This window comes from Melanaphis sacchari, unplaced genomic scaffold (genome assembly GCF_002803265.2).
Source record: "Melanaphis sacchari strain LSU unplaced genomic scaffold, SCAv2.0 Contig94_pilon_pilon, whole genome shotgun sequence".
NCBI lineage: Eukaryota > Metazoa > Arthropoda > Insecta > Hemiptera > Aphididae > Melanaphis > Melanaphis sacchari.
The window spans coordinates 342,943-362,158 of record NW_020271674.1 but is presented as its reverse complement, the minus strand read 5'-3'; the positions used below and the strand labels follow the sequence as shown (position 1 = coordinate 362,158).

Genomic DNA, 19,216 nt, shown 5'->3' with positions numbered 1-19,216 from the left:
TGTATATTATATTTTAATATATTTTTAAGTGTATTAAGTTCCGAGCTCTAGACATTAAATTGTGTAGCACCATAAAGCGACTATCTACCGTTGAAACGACCATCAATTATTATAATGCCTGCACTGTTGTTGAACACAATAAATAATACATCATAACGTATGGTAAAATACTAGGCGGAATGTTATACTAGTATTAAACTGCTATATTATTTGGGTATTAATTAGATTTAGATATAATATTATTATTGCGAGTATTCCGTATACATTTAAATGTATTTGTATATATTTGTAATAGCACCTGGTGTGCTGAAACATTTTCAAAGAATAAATAAATAAAAAAAAATATATTTGTGTCATTAAGTTGCAACGAGAAAACATTTATTGTTATAATAACTAGCTGGTTAAACGGGGCTTTATTATTTTTCTCCGCCTCTTGTAGGTACACAATAAATTTAATCCAACTGTTAGACGTTTACCATCATATAACACATTAACAAATTTAAAAAAATACACTATATTATTATACATTATTTATGGACGTGGCGTATATTATTGATTAGGTATACAACGTATAATATTATAGTGTAATAAAAATTAAAAACGAGACTATAGTATGAATATGAACTATAACTATTGTTCTAAGAACGATATCGTGATTCTAAAACGATACATCGAAAATAATCCACACATGTACTAATACTAAAAAAAAAGCATAAAGTCTTACGTTTCTAAATTGATACAGGGTTATAGACTGTCTATGATGTCAGCTGTGAGGAAAAAGTTATTATTGTCCTGTTGTCCTCTCCATGTTGTTTATTGTGTGCACAAAAGCTGCGAAACGCCGAGTCTCCCTCCTAGAGATTTTTGTCGCAAAACCCCGACGCGTTCATTCGTTGCGTTCATTCGTCGCTCATGCATAATACGTATCACGCATAAATTATCGCGACCCGGGTGGAATGGTACAAAATATTCACTCGGAGTAACCCTTATTTTTTTTTACCTGCACCGCGTTAGAACACAGCGGCATATAAAAGGGACGTACATATGACGTATAGGGCGGTTCGGAAAGGGTTGATTTTAATGTGTAGAGGGGAACAGAATTAGAGAAGAAAAAAAAACCGTCGTCGTTAATTCAATATATAATAATAATAATAACAATTTATAACGGTCGTGATAAAAAAATTAAAAAATTAATTAACACTTCAACATTACACCGTGACGTTCACGGATATCGGCAGCTATACATATATATATCACTATGTACATATATTTATGGAATATATATGACAAATTATATTGAGAGCTGGGAAGTTATCAAAGAATAGAATGTTTGAATTTCGAGGAACTTACACAGTTCAGCAATATAATTTTATTGTAACAGTAATAATTTATTTTAATATAATAATATTATAGAATACGGACGACAACGGTTGTTCGAATATAATGTGTGTCGCAAGTAGCCTGTCCCATCGACGATCATCACAAAACTTGACGCGAATGAACTACGCGCGACAAGTGACAACATCGGTATATATTATTATACGATCTCATCGTCGTTTCGCAACACTCGTCTTGTTCCCCCTCCCCCTTCACCCATTCCTTTTCAACACAACACACTACTATATTATTATGTTCTGCCTCACGTGGCGGCGACGTCGTTATCGGTTACCGTAGTTTTTCGAGATAATTTCGGCCTACAATCTCAACTACCTACGCTCTAATACCATAATGACAGTATACGATATTTATTAATATACCAACAATTAAACTATTTGAACGCGACACAAACACTTGTAACGTCGAGGGGAACAACACGCGCACACCAAGTTCGATCTACCACCACCCGACCGTTGCAGAGATTAAATTATTCACTGCAGGCAACGTCTGTCGCACATATTATTACCTCGTATTACCATCGAGTGTGAACGACGACAGCCAAACCCGCCAAAATAGAAATGGCTAAAGAGTGATGATGTATATATTTTATAGAAAAAAAAAAATGTTTACATCATACTGTCTAACTACAAAGTTCTTACGGAGTCTAAAAAACAGTTTAAATGAGATTATTTAGATTTGAAACCGTACCCCGTGATTATATATTACTGTAAAATAGTATCATTAACAATAAATAGATACTTTTTTGACACCATTACACGATTTTTGTATTGACGAAACATTGAAACATAATAAAGTCATACATTTAAGATCAAATTCATACCTATACCATGTAAATGTACAATGTTCTTTGGAGAGATAAGATAAAAAATTAAGTTTTATAAATTACTCTGCAGTGAAACTTGACAACATTTTCAAGACTTTAACATGATATTTTCTGCTGTTGAATATAGGTATGTACTAGTATAAGTAGGTATGTATATATTATACATTAAGATAGGCATACTTGTTAGCTTATTACCAATAATAGAAAAGATATAGAAATTAAAATTAAATAGTACATATAGTACTATACTATAGTAGTTATATAATATTTAGGTACAACATAATATATAAAAACTAATTATAGTTCTTTGTTCATTGTAATTGGACTTCAAAGCTTGTTCTGGTTTCAATATGAAACTTAAAGCTTCCTATGTCAGCTATACAATATAATACATGAAGGACTAATAATTAGTGATTTCTGGTACTTATTTCAATTTTTTTTTTAATATGGCTAATATTAAAACATTTTTTTTCTTTTTATATTCTCCGACTGAAGTAATTTTTATTATTATAAAATATCTAGTACATCAACTTTATAGATACAGATAGATTCTTGATTTATTTTGTATTTTGGTAAATCTGTTCTACGCGATTACGCCTATGATGGAATGCGAAATATATGAAAAATATAACGAGACAAAGAGAATAAGTAAGTAAATAAAAAAGTCACGCATCATACATATTTATGACTGAATTTAGAAAATTTCACTTAATTTATTTTTTCTTCCAATAGAGTTTATTTTGTTAAATGTCATAGTCTATCCAACTTTAATCAAAACTGATCGCGTACACACTACGTGTAGAAAATATTAGAAACCACTGCTGTTATCACCTATAGAACTTTAATATAATAAAATCTTATTATTTACTCGCAAAATAATTAGTAATTACTATTATAAACTTGTGGGGCGGAAACATTGTCGTAGTCGGATGCGGTTGTGGTATAATATTATAACGGAATTCACAACGGCGGCGGACAACAACGAACGACGATTGTTTATGATTTTTATTATTATATATAGGTCGATAGACGATAATTAATGTAATTTTTTTAGATTTTATTAATTATTTACATTTTTTTTTACGACACATCCGGTCAGACGCAGTTTTGCCATACCTGCTGCAGGTTGCAAGACTAGCCGTAACAGCAGCAGCAGAAATATTCTTATCGTGAATTACTTCCGTTAGTGTCGTTAGCTTCTGTTGGCACGCGCTTCTACAGATAAGCAGCTGAAACCACGGAATATAAACACGACGACCATAATAAAAGTCAATTGGAATATTCCGCAAACCAGTGACAAATTTAACAATAATTTCAAATTCATCACAATATAAAATGTATTAACTATACTCGTATGATATATCGTAGTCCAAATAGGTACGCTTAAAATTAAAGTAGAAGATATATTTAGAGTTTGTATACACTAGCAAAGATTAAAAATAAATAAATAAATATCATGTAATAATTGTCTATCATAAATAAAAATTTAAAGTAGATCACGAGCCAATAATATAATATCATTAGTTATTAACGTTATCAGCACAAGTACTTAATTAATATTTTTATTTTCATTTAGGTATAACTAACTTTCTAATATTTTATCTTTATATATACTTAGGTCTCAACTTTTTTTAAACGTAATATGATAACAATGGTTAATGTTGTAATGTGAAAAAAAAGATAATTTAGCATTTATTTCTACGCTATTATATGTGAATAGCAAAACGTTGGGTATATATTTTCATAATGGCGATCATTACGTTGAGCCAAAATCATTAAACCGGGATAAAATTTTGAAAACACATTTTTACAGATTTTCAACCGAATGGTTTCAGCGTTATAAATTATTTCAAACAAGTTATTATTTTGCCGCAAAGTTATATAATAATAAATAATAATCTATAGAGAAAAAGCTTACAATCAAACTGGACTAATCATACGTTTCCCTTATCACGCTGAATTATATGTATATTATTTATACATTGCATATTATATCGTATGCGTGATAGATATACAAAATAAATTTTAAAATTTATATAATAACCTTTCACGCGTTGTGTATCACCTTAATACTAAAATGTATTGTTATTAATTTATAATTAAAATATTAAATATTTATTAACACAAAATAGATAGGTATGTATATTTTATATTTTTTATTATAAATAATATTAAATAATAGTATTGGTACGCGCAGAGATATTAGAAATATAAGTTGAAATAAGTTTATTATAAAAACATTATGTATATTATGATGTATTAACACGGCGACGGTTTCTGGTCAGACCCGGTTGAGTTGGCGAGCTACCAAGAAAATTTCGGTTGGTCGATCGAAATATTAGCTAGTTATTACTGTTAGGTCGTAATTTAATGATAAATTAATACAAAAATTAGTAGAAATTACAATTGAATCGAATTATTTAACTGTACAATAGCTATAGTTGGGATCAAATTTAAAAAAAATACAAAAACTCGGTAGACCGATACTTTGCCTATTATCCAGCGCAGTTCCTAATGCTTTGGGATTTAATAATGTTTTATAATTGAAATATCGTGCTTTAGGAAACAGACTAGCAACAATTTTATAATTTTTATGACATAATTTTATCCTGTATTATTACGTTATTAAATAGGTTAAATAGGTATCTACCTCAAAATCTTATCACATAAAATACAAAAATTAAAATAAATCATATGAATAATTGCAAGTAATTAAGGTAGACGTTATTATCTTAAGTAATGAAAGTGATACAATGTACAGAGACCAAAATATACCGAAAACGATGTCTCATAATACGAGTATATACGTCATATATTTAAGAATATCATAAGTTCAGTTAAAATATAGCATACAATACAATGATATTGTGATATATAAATAAAAATCTCCGTTTGGTATAATTAATGTCGGAGAACCAACAGTGCGACTAAGTGCAACGATAATCAAGTCTTTTGATCGGCGCGTAATCATATGACCGACGGCACCCGTTTTACGTTTATCGCGTATTATTATCACCACGCTTATCGTTCAATGTTAGTATACAAAGTTTGAGTAATTGCGATCTATGCTATGATCTACGTAGAGTGGAATAAGCTCCTCAAACTAGATCACTAGCTGTACGTATGTTATAATATAACGATAATACTAATACAGGCCTATACGACTCACCCCGTACAGTTTGTAGTCGTCGGTCAGATGTTCAGTCGGAACGACAGCGGCGGCGGCGGTCGCTTCTACAACTAGTCCTAGGCGAATCGGCGGCGGCGACGGCGACAAACAGCGGCAGCACGGGAGAGATTCGGCGGCGGCGACGTCGGCGGCCGATTACGGCGGCGTGACTACAGCGCCGTGCTGCAGTTGACATCGGCTGACGACGCGGCGGCGGACGAACGGGAGCTGTCTCGGGGCCGTCTGTGTGTTTGTGTGCTCTAGTCACGTAAACAACGGGTTGTACGGCGCCTGTGTGATTTGGGCGGAGAACGTCGCGTCGTACGCAGTCGAATATGGTGGCGGCGGTGACGAAGACACGGAATTATCGGTCAAAGTCGATATTTTTATTTATATTACGTGAACGAAAACTTCGACTCTCGTGTTTAAAAAAGAAAAAAAAAATGTATTATATTTATGAATAATTACGGCGTGTGCGACGCGCGCAATGAGAACGTTCGGACCGCCGAGACCACCGTCTCAAAATATGACACAACAACGGCAGACGGCGACGACTACGGCAACGACGACGACGTGATTGTACGGGCCGATCGCTGTAAACTGCTCGTCGTAATGCGCGGTTTGCTGCTGCTGCTGCTGCCGCTGTCGTTCTGCGGCGGCGGCCGTGATTGCGCCCTACCGGCCGAAAGACGTACTACGCGCCGTGACCGACGCCTCAACGTGCGGGGGGCGGAGCTCGCACGCTGGCCGGCGGACCGTTGCGCGCCCGGCGATGACGATGCGGCGGCGGTGGCGGTTCCGTGCACCGCGCGCGCGGTTTCCGATGGGGCTGCTATGATGTACGCGCGCCGTTCACCTGGTGCTGCCGCCGCCGTCCTCGCCCCCTCACTGCATCTACGACAGTCGGCGCTCTTGCGACCGGGCCAATCGCGAAGCTCGGGTAACGCCCACCCACGCCGCAGAGCTCCGTACGTGAACAATAATAGTAATAATAGCAAATAATAATAACAGTGTTGGTAAAAAAAAAAAAAAAAAAATAATAATAAAAAAATCAAAAATTCTCGAAAGGAAGCGCTCTGAAAGAGAAATTGATATATATATATATATATGATAATAATAATATAATATGTATATGATACACGGACGTTGTATAACGTATATCATACATAATGTGTAATGCGAGTTCCCGATATGTGCAGTTGAATAATTGAATTATATTGCAGACATGCATATTATATATACTATAATTATTGAACATATAAAAAAATATAGGTACCTATATGAGTATGTAATATTGAATATGATATTACGAGTATATAATAATATCTGTGTCACTATATTAGAGTCTATACTAGTCGTTAGTAATTAACTTAATAAATAATATATATATATATACCTACACACACTATATAATTATACATAGTTTTGTTGTTTTAACTATGCTTGTATACCTATGTATTCTGTCCATTTTATATTGTTTGACGTGGAGCGTTACAGTTTAAAAATAAGTTTCACTTTATTTCACGTTTGATTGTATGTTTCACTGCCGCGCGTATTTACGACACGCATTTTTAATTAGTTATTGTTAAACATTGAAATATTATTAATTTATTTTTCTCTCGTCGTCGATTAATTTATGCACAAAAATGTTCTAACGTTTATTATGTATAAATAAATAAGTACACAACCCTTATTATTATTTTTGACTCGAGTTCCATCATTGAATGGCTCCCCTTCACTCAAGTTTTCAGTCTTTTTTTTAAATGAAGCTATTTATTAAATAAGTAATTGAGGTTATAACTTTGTAAACGTCATTTTTTGTGCTTATTATAAAAATATATTTACAGATTTTACTGCAAACTCGAAATTAAAACAAACAAAATATTTATATGTATTATAAGTTTGTTTTATTATACATAAACGTATATATATATATACACTTGTTTATTAAATATTCAATAAAATATTATAGTATACTAAAAATATATTAAAATGCGGCTTGGCTAAAGCTACAAAAACCTTTGCAGACTGTGTAGTTCGGTAGGTATAATTAAAAATCTTGAAGACACCGGGAGACAAATGGCTAGTTAAACATAGCTGTAAATTTTTTAATGCGATAATACGACTGTAATCGAACACACTGAACACACACATAGATAATATTTATATTTTATATATATAATAGTAATATTTAGCAATTTAGCTATATAAATACTGTACAGTCCGTATATAATAAACCATTTCAATCCACCCCGCGCTTAATAAAATCATCTGTTCTAATAATATGAATTGTAAAAGAAAAAATAACACGCATTTTCACGCATTTTAGTTGGTAGATATTATTACAATACATCTATTATATGTATATTATTGTTATACGTATATCTACCTACTTTTTTATTCCATAACATTTCCACGCGGAAAGCCGCAGCTGCAACGAAACGATTAATATCATAATCGTCAAGATAAAGGAAATAAAACGAAAACAACAACCCGTCATATAATAGTCTGCAGTCGTCAAATCGTGATTATTATTATTTCTCTGTTTTTTTATTATTATTATTATATTATTATTATTATTATTATTATTATTATTATTATTATTATTGTTTTCGTACCGACTGCCGCAGGCGTGACGATGCTTAACCAAACAACGTCGAATATAATATAAATGCGTATGTGTGCAAGTCTGTTCATGGTATAACAATAATAATATGTGTATCTAAATATAATACATAGTTGAATATATAACAGCGCAACGCAGCAGCTAATGTTATATTATGTATGATAAATATAATATTGTTCGTATATTACAGTGAAAAAATACTTATACCGTTTACCTATCCCGCGTTAATAAATATTTTTAAACGAAAAAAAAAACCTTGGAAATAAAGACATAATACAATATTTATACATATATATATATATATATATATAATATATATATGGAAAGAAAATTTTGCCAACAATATATGAGCTACAGCTTCGGGCGCTGTACCTACGAGGGAGAAAAGATCCTCGTTTTCGAGTGGTGATACGAGATTCAATACACGTGTACCTATATATGTATATATATTATATTATATACATAACGACGAGGACGAGAGATCAAACGCGCTAATCTTTCAAGTATATATATATTATATATATTATACATATAAAGGGAGTTTGAGAGAGAGGTATATAGAAAGAGTCCTCGGGCGGTTCGCTATATATACCCTACATCTATCTTATATAATATTATGTACATGTTCATATATGGCTATAGTATAATGCAGTGAAACCCCCGCGGAAAACCCTTTTCGTTGTCGTATACTTTTAATATCTATACACATATATACGCGCACTTGTAAAACGCAGACAATAAGAACAAATTGTCTGAGTTTTTTTTTTTTTTTGTAATCCAGAAAACGCGCGTATAATTACACCATTACCTTTTGCATATGTATGTACGTTATGTACCTATATGTATGTTGACTGCTCCGGCCCACTACGTGTTTTTCCGTTTTCTCATTTAACTAACACCTCTGCAGGAAAACGCCGTGGGCTAAAATGTCACGCATTACACAACATATACTTACACTAAGTATATATACTATATGTACAATTTTACAATTTAACAGTCTAATAATATATCCAATATCTCTGCCTGGTATAAAATACCACTTTCTAGGTTGTATATTCTCATTCGCATACGTCTTGCAATATTATAATAATACATTTATTGTACGCATCATCATTCATCGCTATATCTATCGTGGTAATGAATGACGTACACACCCTATCGTAGTATTTTCGATTCTTCTAGCTCTCACGACAGTAATAATACAACTGTCATACCGGTGAGTATATACTATATTATTTGATTATTTTTATGTCGTCATTATTAACGCCGTACAAGTACAATATAACAATATCTTCGATTACCGCGGGTAATCGTGTACCTGCGCTGCAGCAGCAATATAAATCGGTTTCGCATCGGCGTGGCGACCGCGCGCGCCGGCTCGCCCAGTCATCGCCGGACGATTTGTCACCCGACGCGTAGGTGTATCGTATTCGTGTATATTATAATATTATGTATGCGGGATACCCGTAGTCCCAAGTCGCGGTCCCCCGAGATATCATTATTTTTATTACAGGTACATCTCGCCCGACTTGATGGATTGCCGTCCGGGGACATATTATTATATCGTTGTTTTGATGTCGATTATGTTATGCTACACAATATAATGTGCACCGGCCGCAGCTCATCGGCACGTACACACATCGTCGTCGCGTAAAACCGTATACACACCACGCACACACACCTTCTGGCTCCTATATATATATATATACATATGTATGTATGTAGGTAAGAGGAGCTACCTCTTCGACGTACCTGACGCTGCGGCATATGCGCTCCCGCGACCTCATGGATTTACGCGCGTTTGTTTCTTCGACAATCGTCGTCGTTTTGTATTTTATTGTAATGCGTATACAAAACGTACCTATACCGTCTCTCACGCACACGAGTATCTCTATCGATCGATAATCGCGTCAAAAATTATGATACAGCTACTCTGAAGTTTGAATGCTTCATACCTACATGTGTACCTACGTTACGTCGTACCCGTGTGCAGGTTTCGGGTGCGCATTTATACAACACACACATATTATACGTATCACACACGTAATATATCAACTATATACGAGGTAGCGGCAGGAGATACGCGACGCGGCAGTGGCGGTAGACACTAATCGCTCGGGCCTGGGATCGATTAGGTACAGATAACGCACGCGTGATTTATTATCCGCGTGTGCACGCCTGAACCGCCGCTGCCGCCGCCGCGATGTTGTTTAGGTACGTATATAATATTATTATTTTATTATTGTATAGTCGGGTGTCCAGAAACGAAATCATTCAAACGCGCGCGCACAACGAATACGCTATGAATATGAATAAATATTAGATATTATATGCGTGTTTATATTATAATAAGTATACACACGGCGAAGGGGAGTCGCCGATGTGTATACAGATAGACGCGTATAATAATATACATCTCGGTGCGGAAAACAATGACATTTCAATTTGTACGCGTGGTATACGCGCGGGTGAACGGCGGGTGAATCCGATTCATAAATTAGGATTAAAACCGGTGGCGGCGGTGGCGGGTCAGCGGGGACCGACCGTCGATCCCCCCCCCACTTCCACAACAGAGCCCCGCAAACGGCTCAAGCCCATCCGCGTCCCCCTTCCCTACAAGTCCGCGTCGTTGTTTTTATATATTATTATTGCCGGACGGTTGGGCTGTATCTATTGTAATAACAGTAATATATACACGTTTTAATACGCGTACGTGTGTACACTATACGCGTACGATATTATTTAAATATATATATATATATTTATTATATATTTTTTATTTTACTGATCGGGTACAGCCAGGAGTTTTGGTATTTTTTCGGTCGGGATTACACGGTTCACACACACACACATACAGCTATCATGTGGGCGTGTGACGTAAACGTCTTAGCGTTATACGTATAATAATAATAATAATAACAATAATAATAATACATACGCATAGAGAAGACTGCACGCCGCCACGGCGGGTGTATATAGAACGAAGACCCGCCACCGTCTTCGTAGCGTGGTTAAATCCTTTTATCCGAAACATTTATCGATTTTTTACACCCGAAAAAGAACCGACGAGAAGCATCGCGAGAAAGAGCAACAACTTTGATCGTATACATACCTTGTTGTATTAAGCATTACAATGCGTACGTGCCCACGACGGTATAGTGCGCATAGGTATATAGTATATTATATACGCACACATTATATATTATGCGTTTATTATAGTTCATACACATGAAACATGAAACGTCTTAAGCTTTGTCCTTCCACGCGAGTCGTTATATTATATATTATTATGTCAGGGAGGAGCGTCGTTCGCACGAATATTTTTTTTCTTCACTTTTTTAATGAGCCTGAGATTGCTGTATTTATATGCTATAATATATACTTACTATTTATGCGTTTATATCAATCATCAAACCAAAGTCATCATTCATAATACTAAATACTTTCGTAATGATTATACTTAAAAATGTAAAAAAAAAATGATAGAGTAGGTACCGTGAAAACCAACATTAAAAGTTAAAATGTAATGTGATATTTTTTAGTGACTCGAAAAGCTGAAAAATTGGTCAGACATCAATTGGGTACAATAAAAATAATGTTTGGAATATATAAGGACTTTATCGTCATCATGTCTCTAATATGGTGTAAAAGAATATTACATATAATACCTGTCGAGTCAGAAATCGAATTTAATTATTGCAGTTTTACAATATTATATAATGTGTAGTGTATTATTGTATAATATTAGCCCTGATGTTCGACATTCATGGTAGTTATATGATGCCTGTGGTTAATCACACAAAGAAAAAGTTTAACTGACAGAAATATAAAACATTATGGAATACGCATGTGGCATGTACATTAAATGTTCCAAGAAATCGAATAACTATATAGTTCCAATAACCATAATAATATAATCATATAGGTACCTATTATTAAAAATGAATATATAATAACTAATAATTACTCTAAGACTATGGTTGGCGAGTTTTACCATTTTAAATGATGGGTATAATATATAACTGCAGTATTTAATAATTTTAATATACGTTTTGTAATGTTATATTACTATACTGGAGGTAGGGTTATATGTTGCGTTCTACGTCACGTATTGTACGCTTCGTTACTCACCAGGTTTTCATTTATATATGACAAAAAGAATACGGAAAATACTATGGAATTCACATTGTATTAAACATGACGAAAAACAATGAAGTAGATAGGATAATAACGAATCTCTTAATCAATTAAGTGGAGGTTTTCTAATGATAACTTATATGGGTTTTTTAATTTCTTACAACATTCTTTAAGTATGTGAGACATAAATAATGAAATCTTCAAGCTTAAAGTAATAATTACCATTAAAGATTAAAAGTACTTTTATATACATTATACGTACTTGGTGAAACTATAATAATTATGTTTCTACATATTATATACGATATACCTACCTAATAAACAACATCTGGAGAAATATAAAACCTGATTAAAGATAATCTAACATTAAAAACAAATTAATAATATTTAATAGAACTATTGTAGGAGCAGATACTTTTTTTTAAAAAACCAATTTTTTTTTCTATAGTTTATAGATACAGTTATATATTTACAAGCAATATTAAGGTAATTTAGTACATTATTAGGAAGAGTTGCTACAAGAAATTCACTGAACACTTAAAATATTTTATGGGGACCTCCGATAGTTTACATTAGTATAAATAACAATTTATTATCATAAAATTATGTGTATATAATGTAATAGTATTTTGCGTTTGATTATTTAAGCATATAATCGTTAAAAAAAAAAATAATAATAATAAATATATTTGTACATATTATAATGATTAAACATTAATTTATAAAGTATATAATAATTTATTTCAGTATCCATATGATGCATGTACAAATAATTAAATGTATAATTTACTTTTGTACTATATCTTAATGAGAGCATAATTTTTTCTCTCCGTAAATTCGACTAGGAAGCATATCGTTGAGGAAAATTTATTATAATATACTGCGGTGTAGCGTATTTATAGTATACACTATACATATAATTTGTTCCACTTGGGTCAAAAGTATTTGGCTGACAGTGTCGATATCGCAGGCAGAAATATTGAGATATCGAAAGTACAAAAAAGTACAGTATTGGTTTTGGCCGTCCGTCAAAGAAATCTAATCCTACTTGAGAGTATACACGCACAGGCACGTGGACATAAACATTATGAATGGTATAATAATTAAAGTTTTTTTTTCTTATCGATTATTATAGCCGCAGTGTCGAAGCCGTATAATTACGCAGGGTAACTTCCACAGCGCGGTCACCTAGCACGCAGCAGTATATACCTAATATAATAATATAGTTCATATAATATAAAGGTGGTAGTTGTGGGGCTTCTTCAGTTGTATGTGTACAATGTACATCGTACAATATCATATCCGTATATATACACTATATTATAGACGAAACGATAGTGAACAGTGTTAATATATATAAATCATGTGTATAATATTCCTATTATTATTGTATGCCCTAGCTATCCGCAGTGATTTTTATAAAACTTAGGATAAAAATGTTAATCGAAACGTCAAAAACTCTTTAAATCATCTCCACGCAGAAAATACACTATACATATATACTTGCGCTGTCATCACAACGACAACAAATTAGGTTTGAAACAAAAACTAAGCCAACAATTTGAAAATATTTTTGAATTTTAGAAATAATAGTGACAATAGCATTAAGATACACCATTTTTAAAAGAACCATAGCGACGTTTTCAAAGGATAAAGGTTTTAAAAACTCGAATTTTTATCATATTATCATATTCTAAATTAAATTGTATATACGTAGTTATATAAAAATATAGATGTATATTGCATATACTTTTGATTTTACACAAGGATGATTGCTATAATATTACTCATAGTTTATCGAACAATTTGTTAACTAGACAATCGACAAAAAGTGGTATAATATATAAAATATATTTAATTAAAACTATTTTGTATAATATTCATTACTAGTTGATCTCATACGGCGTTGCTCGTGACAAATAATGGCAATAGATTTTACTGTCTTAAGCTCCATTGAATGAAAACTACACACAGTAATTTAAATATTTTTGACCAAATATGAAATATAGTTGACCTAGGTCTAAGATTATGTATATGTTCTGAAAAAAAAAATTCAACCAAGAAATAATTTTTCTATTTTTACAATTTTACCCTTTTACCTATATATTTTTATGTCAAAAATAAATATTCAACGGGTAATAATGTAATAATAATATATTATATAATAATTATTGTATTTTAAAATATGTGTGTATATAATTGATAAAAATATGATCAAGAGCATACATAGTTAAATACTCCATTATGCAAAATGTTTTTAGACTCACAAAGATGCTTTAAGTTTTCAGTAAATACATAAGCAAAATAATTTTTTTCTCAATTTAAAAAAGTGATAAAAAAATTATTCACTTTAAGTTTTAATGTCTTGAGTTTAAAGCAGTTGGTCATACGCTTCATTAGTAGTTTTAAGAATTTCAAGAATTTTAAGTAAATGTTTTTTAGAATGTTATAACCCGATTCTCTCAATTATTTAATGCCATTATAAATTATATATAACCTCTTTAAAAACGGGATTAGTTTCTTGAATTTCCTTACAAATTTTTATTTTTTGATGCTTGCATGTAAATTTTCTTCATATTTAATTTGAAGGCAATTCTACAAAGCTAAATTGTGTTCTGTAGTTAGTTCGTAATTATGACGATTATGTATATTATTATTTGATACAGACGATAATATTTCATTAATTGTAGAATTTACTAAAATACTAGCAGTATATTTTCGGTTAATATACTAAAAACGAAAAAATTCGTTTTTAAAGTGGTTTTATAGATTTATTAAAAATGTATCAAAACGTATCGTTTATTTCATTAAAAAAAAAAAAAAAATGTTTTCAATTTTAAGATCTACCTATGTTATCTGTAATTATTATAGTTAGGTTGTTTATGATTTTTGTATATTTTTCCTTTTAGCCGTGCTCGTGCACATTGTAGACCCAGTAATAAATTCGTTTTGTATGACATAGAATCAAGTACATTTAATTTTATTTGGAATATTTTTGCATATTTGTGGGGTTTTATGAATAAATGCATATTTTGGAAAAAACTTTTAATAAATGCATATTTTACCAAAAAATAATAATATAAATCTCTATGTATCGTAAACCCCTATCAATCTATTCTAAATAGTTATCAGTATCTTATCGCAAACGTATTTACTATTTATAGTAAGTTCATTGTACTTGTGATATTTATAACACTTTTAATATTTTTGTATTATTAGATTATACACGAAAATTAAAGTAGATATCGTATACTCAGTATACGTCAGACGTATAGTAACATACTTATAAAACGTTTTATATACGTATATTAACCCTGGTTTATCAAATTATCATTATTATTTATTACTTACTTATCTTTACTATAGTCTATAACTCAACGTTTTTTAATCATGTTTATGGCCAATAATTGCGATAGAGTGATGATGCCAATAGGCGATAAGATATAATGACTTACATTATAACATTTTTATATAGTGTAGTACCTATATTATGGTTTGCCACGGGTAGACTGCAGTGTTTTCGAATTATTTTTGTATACGCGTTTTATTCTCACTAAAAATGTTAAAAGTTAAATGTTATAGTACTGTTCAACTATACGAAAATTAAAATTTGTTTTAATGATAAATTAAAATTTTAAAATCACATATTTTTGTAAATACTAAATTTGTATTTAAGTTTAAAGTTATAAAAAAGTTGTACATTAATTTAGAATACATTTTTGACTAGTAATACAATTTTAAAATAACATACTTAATTTTTTGAAGGACATTTATTTTGATATTTATTGTGCATATTTTCATGCATTTTTTAGTGTTTTTAAGGTCATAAACATCCTAACTTTATTAATAACTAATACTAACACAATAACGAGTTTAAATTTTCAACGCTAGAGCGAAATTGCCATTTGTAAATATGAGAAAATTTTACTACTTGCTCTAAATACGAGTATATAACATTGTGGCATGATTATTCAGTTTAGATTGATAACAATTTCCTTTAGATTTTATTTTATTATACACACACAAACTAAGTAAAAAAAACTTGCTCATAAGGAACTATTGCTCAAACATATTGTTTTTATTATGTAGGTAAAGAGGTAATTAGTCCAAATCCATTATACTTAACCTAAAACTATAAACTACAAATTCAAAATAAAATATTTTGAGATTTATTGCAACACAATTCTGTAGATCTTTGAGCCGAGAAATAATTTGATACCTTTAAAACGCATGCAAAAGTGATTTTATATAATAAAATAATGTATAATACTTGCCTTTGTTCCGCGTTGGTGACGTTAAACATGACGATTGATGGTGTATTTATATTTTTATAGTCATATGTAGGTATAATGATATTATTATATGGTATTAAGTGATGGAGTGGTTCTTTCGTCCAAAAATCAAAAGCACAACAACCACTAAAAAGTATACGACATCCTTTCAAGCTTAATCTGAAAAAATCTGAAAAAAAAGCAAAATTCCATTACAACTTTATTTTAGTTTTAAGATTTTCTAAACTAAGTAATCAATGTATTGATTTTACAATGATATGTGCGTGTTTTTATATATTTAAAGACACCTTTCATATCAAAAAAAAGTGCTTTTGTGTTAACTGTTGATTATTGACGGTTATTCATTATTTTGTATAAATTAAATTTAATCGGTTCTTTGATGTATGTAAATTGTACTTAAAACTTTTTCCATTTTATACATAATTTTGTATTTAATCTTATATTTTTAAATTTTTCTGACTAATTTTAAACCATTTATATTACGAATATATTCACATCATTTTACATAATCGTCTATTTATATTGACTCCTGTAAGTTAATAAAAAATATTATTTGATTTAATATCAAAAACTAAAATATATGATGATTTTATTAAAAGTTAGTTTAAAGTTTAACCCACTAACCATGTAACTAGTAAAAAGTTAACTTTTTTTTTTATAATTTATATATATTCTAAAATATCCTTAGAAATAGAGGTTTTAGTGAAATGTCGTTTCTGTTTAGATTCATTTTTTGTGTCAAATGATAATCCAATAATAAAATAGGTAAACTTGAAACCTACCACACAGAAGAGCTACTTATCTGATGTCCATCATTGTATTTTATTGTAAATAAATTGTAGGTAATCGTTTAAAACGCGTATCGTCTATCCTAGTGAGACTCCCCTTTAAGTTTATTATTACAACATTCCAGCCTATATCGTATTATGTAGGTAGTATTATATTTTATATACCTACATATGGATTTTATTGTATAAATAAATTACATAATATCAAAAAATTATAATTATTGTTTTTGTTTAATGTTAATATATTATTTGTGTAATGAATACTGTATTATAGAAACAATATTGTTATCATTATAAAGTATAAACACTATTTTGTATAATTTGTATATATAATAAACTATTATTAATAATAATGAATAATAATTGATACTAGTGCACTGCAATTATATTATATTGATTTATCTTATGTACAGAATGCGTATTAGTGTACGACACACATAGTATCTATATACATATATATTACATAGATACTTGTACATCGTACATATGATTATGTGTGACGTAGACACTTATATGTACAATATACACGACTGTAACATGATATGCCCATATCGTCGTGGTGTAAATCGTGTACACAATTATGAAATATTTACACAACGCGCAAACGTGAAACGCTAATACTGTCAAGTGTATGAGGTGTGGTAAAGTTAATTTTCTCCAAATGCTAAAACGCATACAGCGTGGTATACTTATTTTATGTTTTACGATAAATGCAAATGCTATCTTATCTGCAATACTTGTGGCGTACTGGCGTATGCAATTGATAGTCCAACACATCATATTAAATTGAACGCTATAATTAATTGCCAGGAGGAACAAGAAAAATTACCTATTTTCTCTTTCGGCCGGGGCTTCTTTTTTACCAGTCATCTATACCTAAAACAATCTACAATAAATCTATTCAAATATCTCAAAGTATTAAATCTGTACCACCGAATATAACATTGTGATGTAAATATATATCTTACTATTTTAACCTAATTATACTAGCCGTATTTTGTTATCTCTAATTATACTTATTTGGTTATAGCTGTGCTTAATAAAAACAAATTTTAATCTAATGATTACACTCAAACATATATATATATAACATAATTACATATAGATTTAATAATTATATAACTGCAGATAAAACAGCATATTTTTATCATCACATGAGTCAGTCGTCAGATGGGTTCATAATTATAATGAATAAAAATAATATTGCTTGTCAGTTGTCATTTCTCATTGCATATCATGTATAATATATGTATATATATTAAGTATTATTAACAAAGCTGAAGTATTTTGCACTAAAAACCACAAAATATAGTATATTAAAAAGAAAATTAAAAAATATGCAAAATTAACTAAATAAAAAAAAAATAATAATAATTACGAGTAATAAATAAGTCTAATAAAATATTTTTATTAAAAGAGTTTATGTAAAATGATTTTTTTATTTAAAACGTCTTATTAAAATATTATGTGTAATATATATATATACATATAGTTCAGTATAATATATAAAGCTATCGTACTTATAAAATCTGACTACACATTTTTTTTTATAAAGTATATGCAATAATAAAGACATAAAAAAAATAGTTACATTTATAATTTAATATGTATTGATTTTAAAATATGCGTGTATATATAACAATAAACCTATAATTTTGTATTTATTATATAGTTATTTCTTGATTTTTTAAATTAAATTTGTATCTGACTAATTTTGAATTCAAAATTATATATTTTATCGATATACAAAATCATTCTTTACTCCACAACCCTGGTTATTACTACCTATTATAAGTTGTAACTTATATAAGAGTTATGTTGAAATAGTTAAATTCTTTAAAATACACACCAAAATAAGCCGATTACATATTATCATAGGTGTATATTATAAACTTTAAGACGGTAATAATGTTTTTACATAATAATATATTAATATGTGAGATTATAAATATTTTTTTAAATACTTAAACCGCCAAATCGTTA

At 30.4% G+C, this 19,216-nt stretch overlaps 1 protein-coding gene across 2 annotated transcripts in view; it reads right to left on the bottom strand.

The window, feature by feature from the left end:
- LOC112603050 (homeobox protein OTX1-like) overlaps positions 1-6,011 on the bottom strand; it is a 35,226-nt gene extending 29,215 nt beyond the window's left edge. For both annotated transcript variants that reach the window (XM_025351449.1, XM_025351452.1), the window contains exon 1: positions 5,391-6,011. The gene's annotated coding sequence lies outside the window, so the exon portion shown is untranslated. The remainder of the gene's footprint in view (positions 1-5,390) is intronic.
- Positions 6,012-19,216: the final 13,205 nt, after the last annotated feature.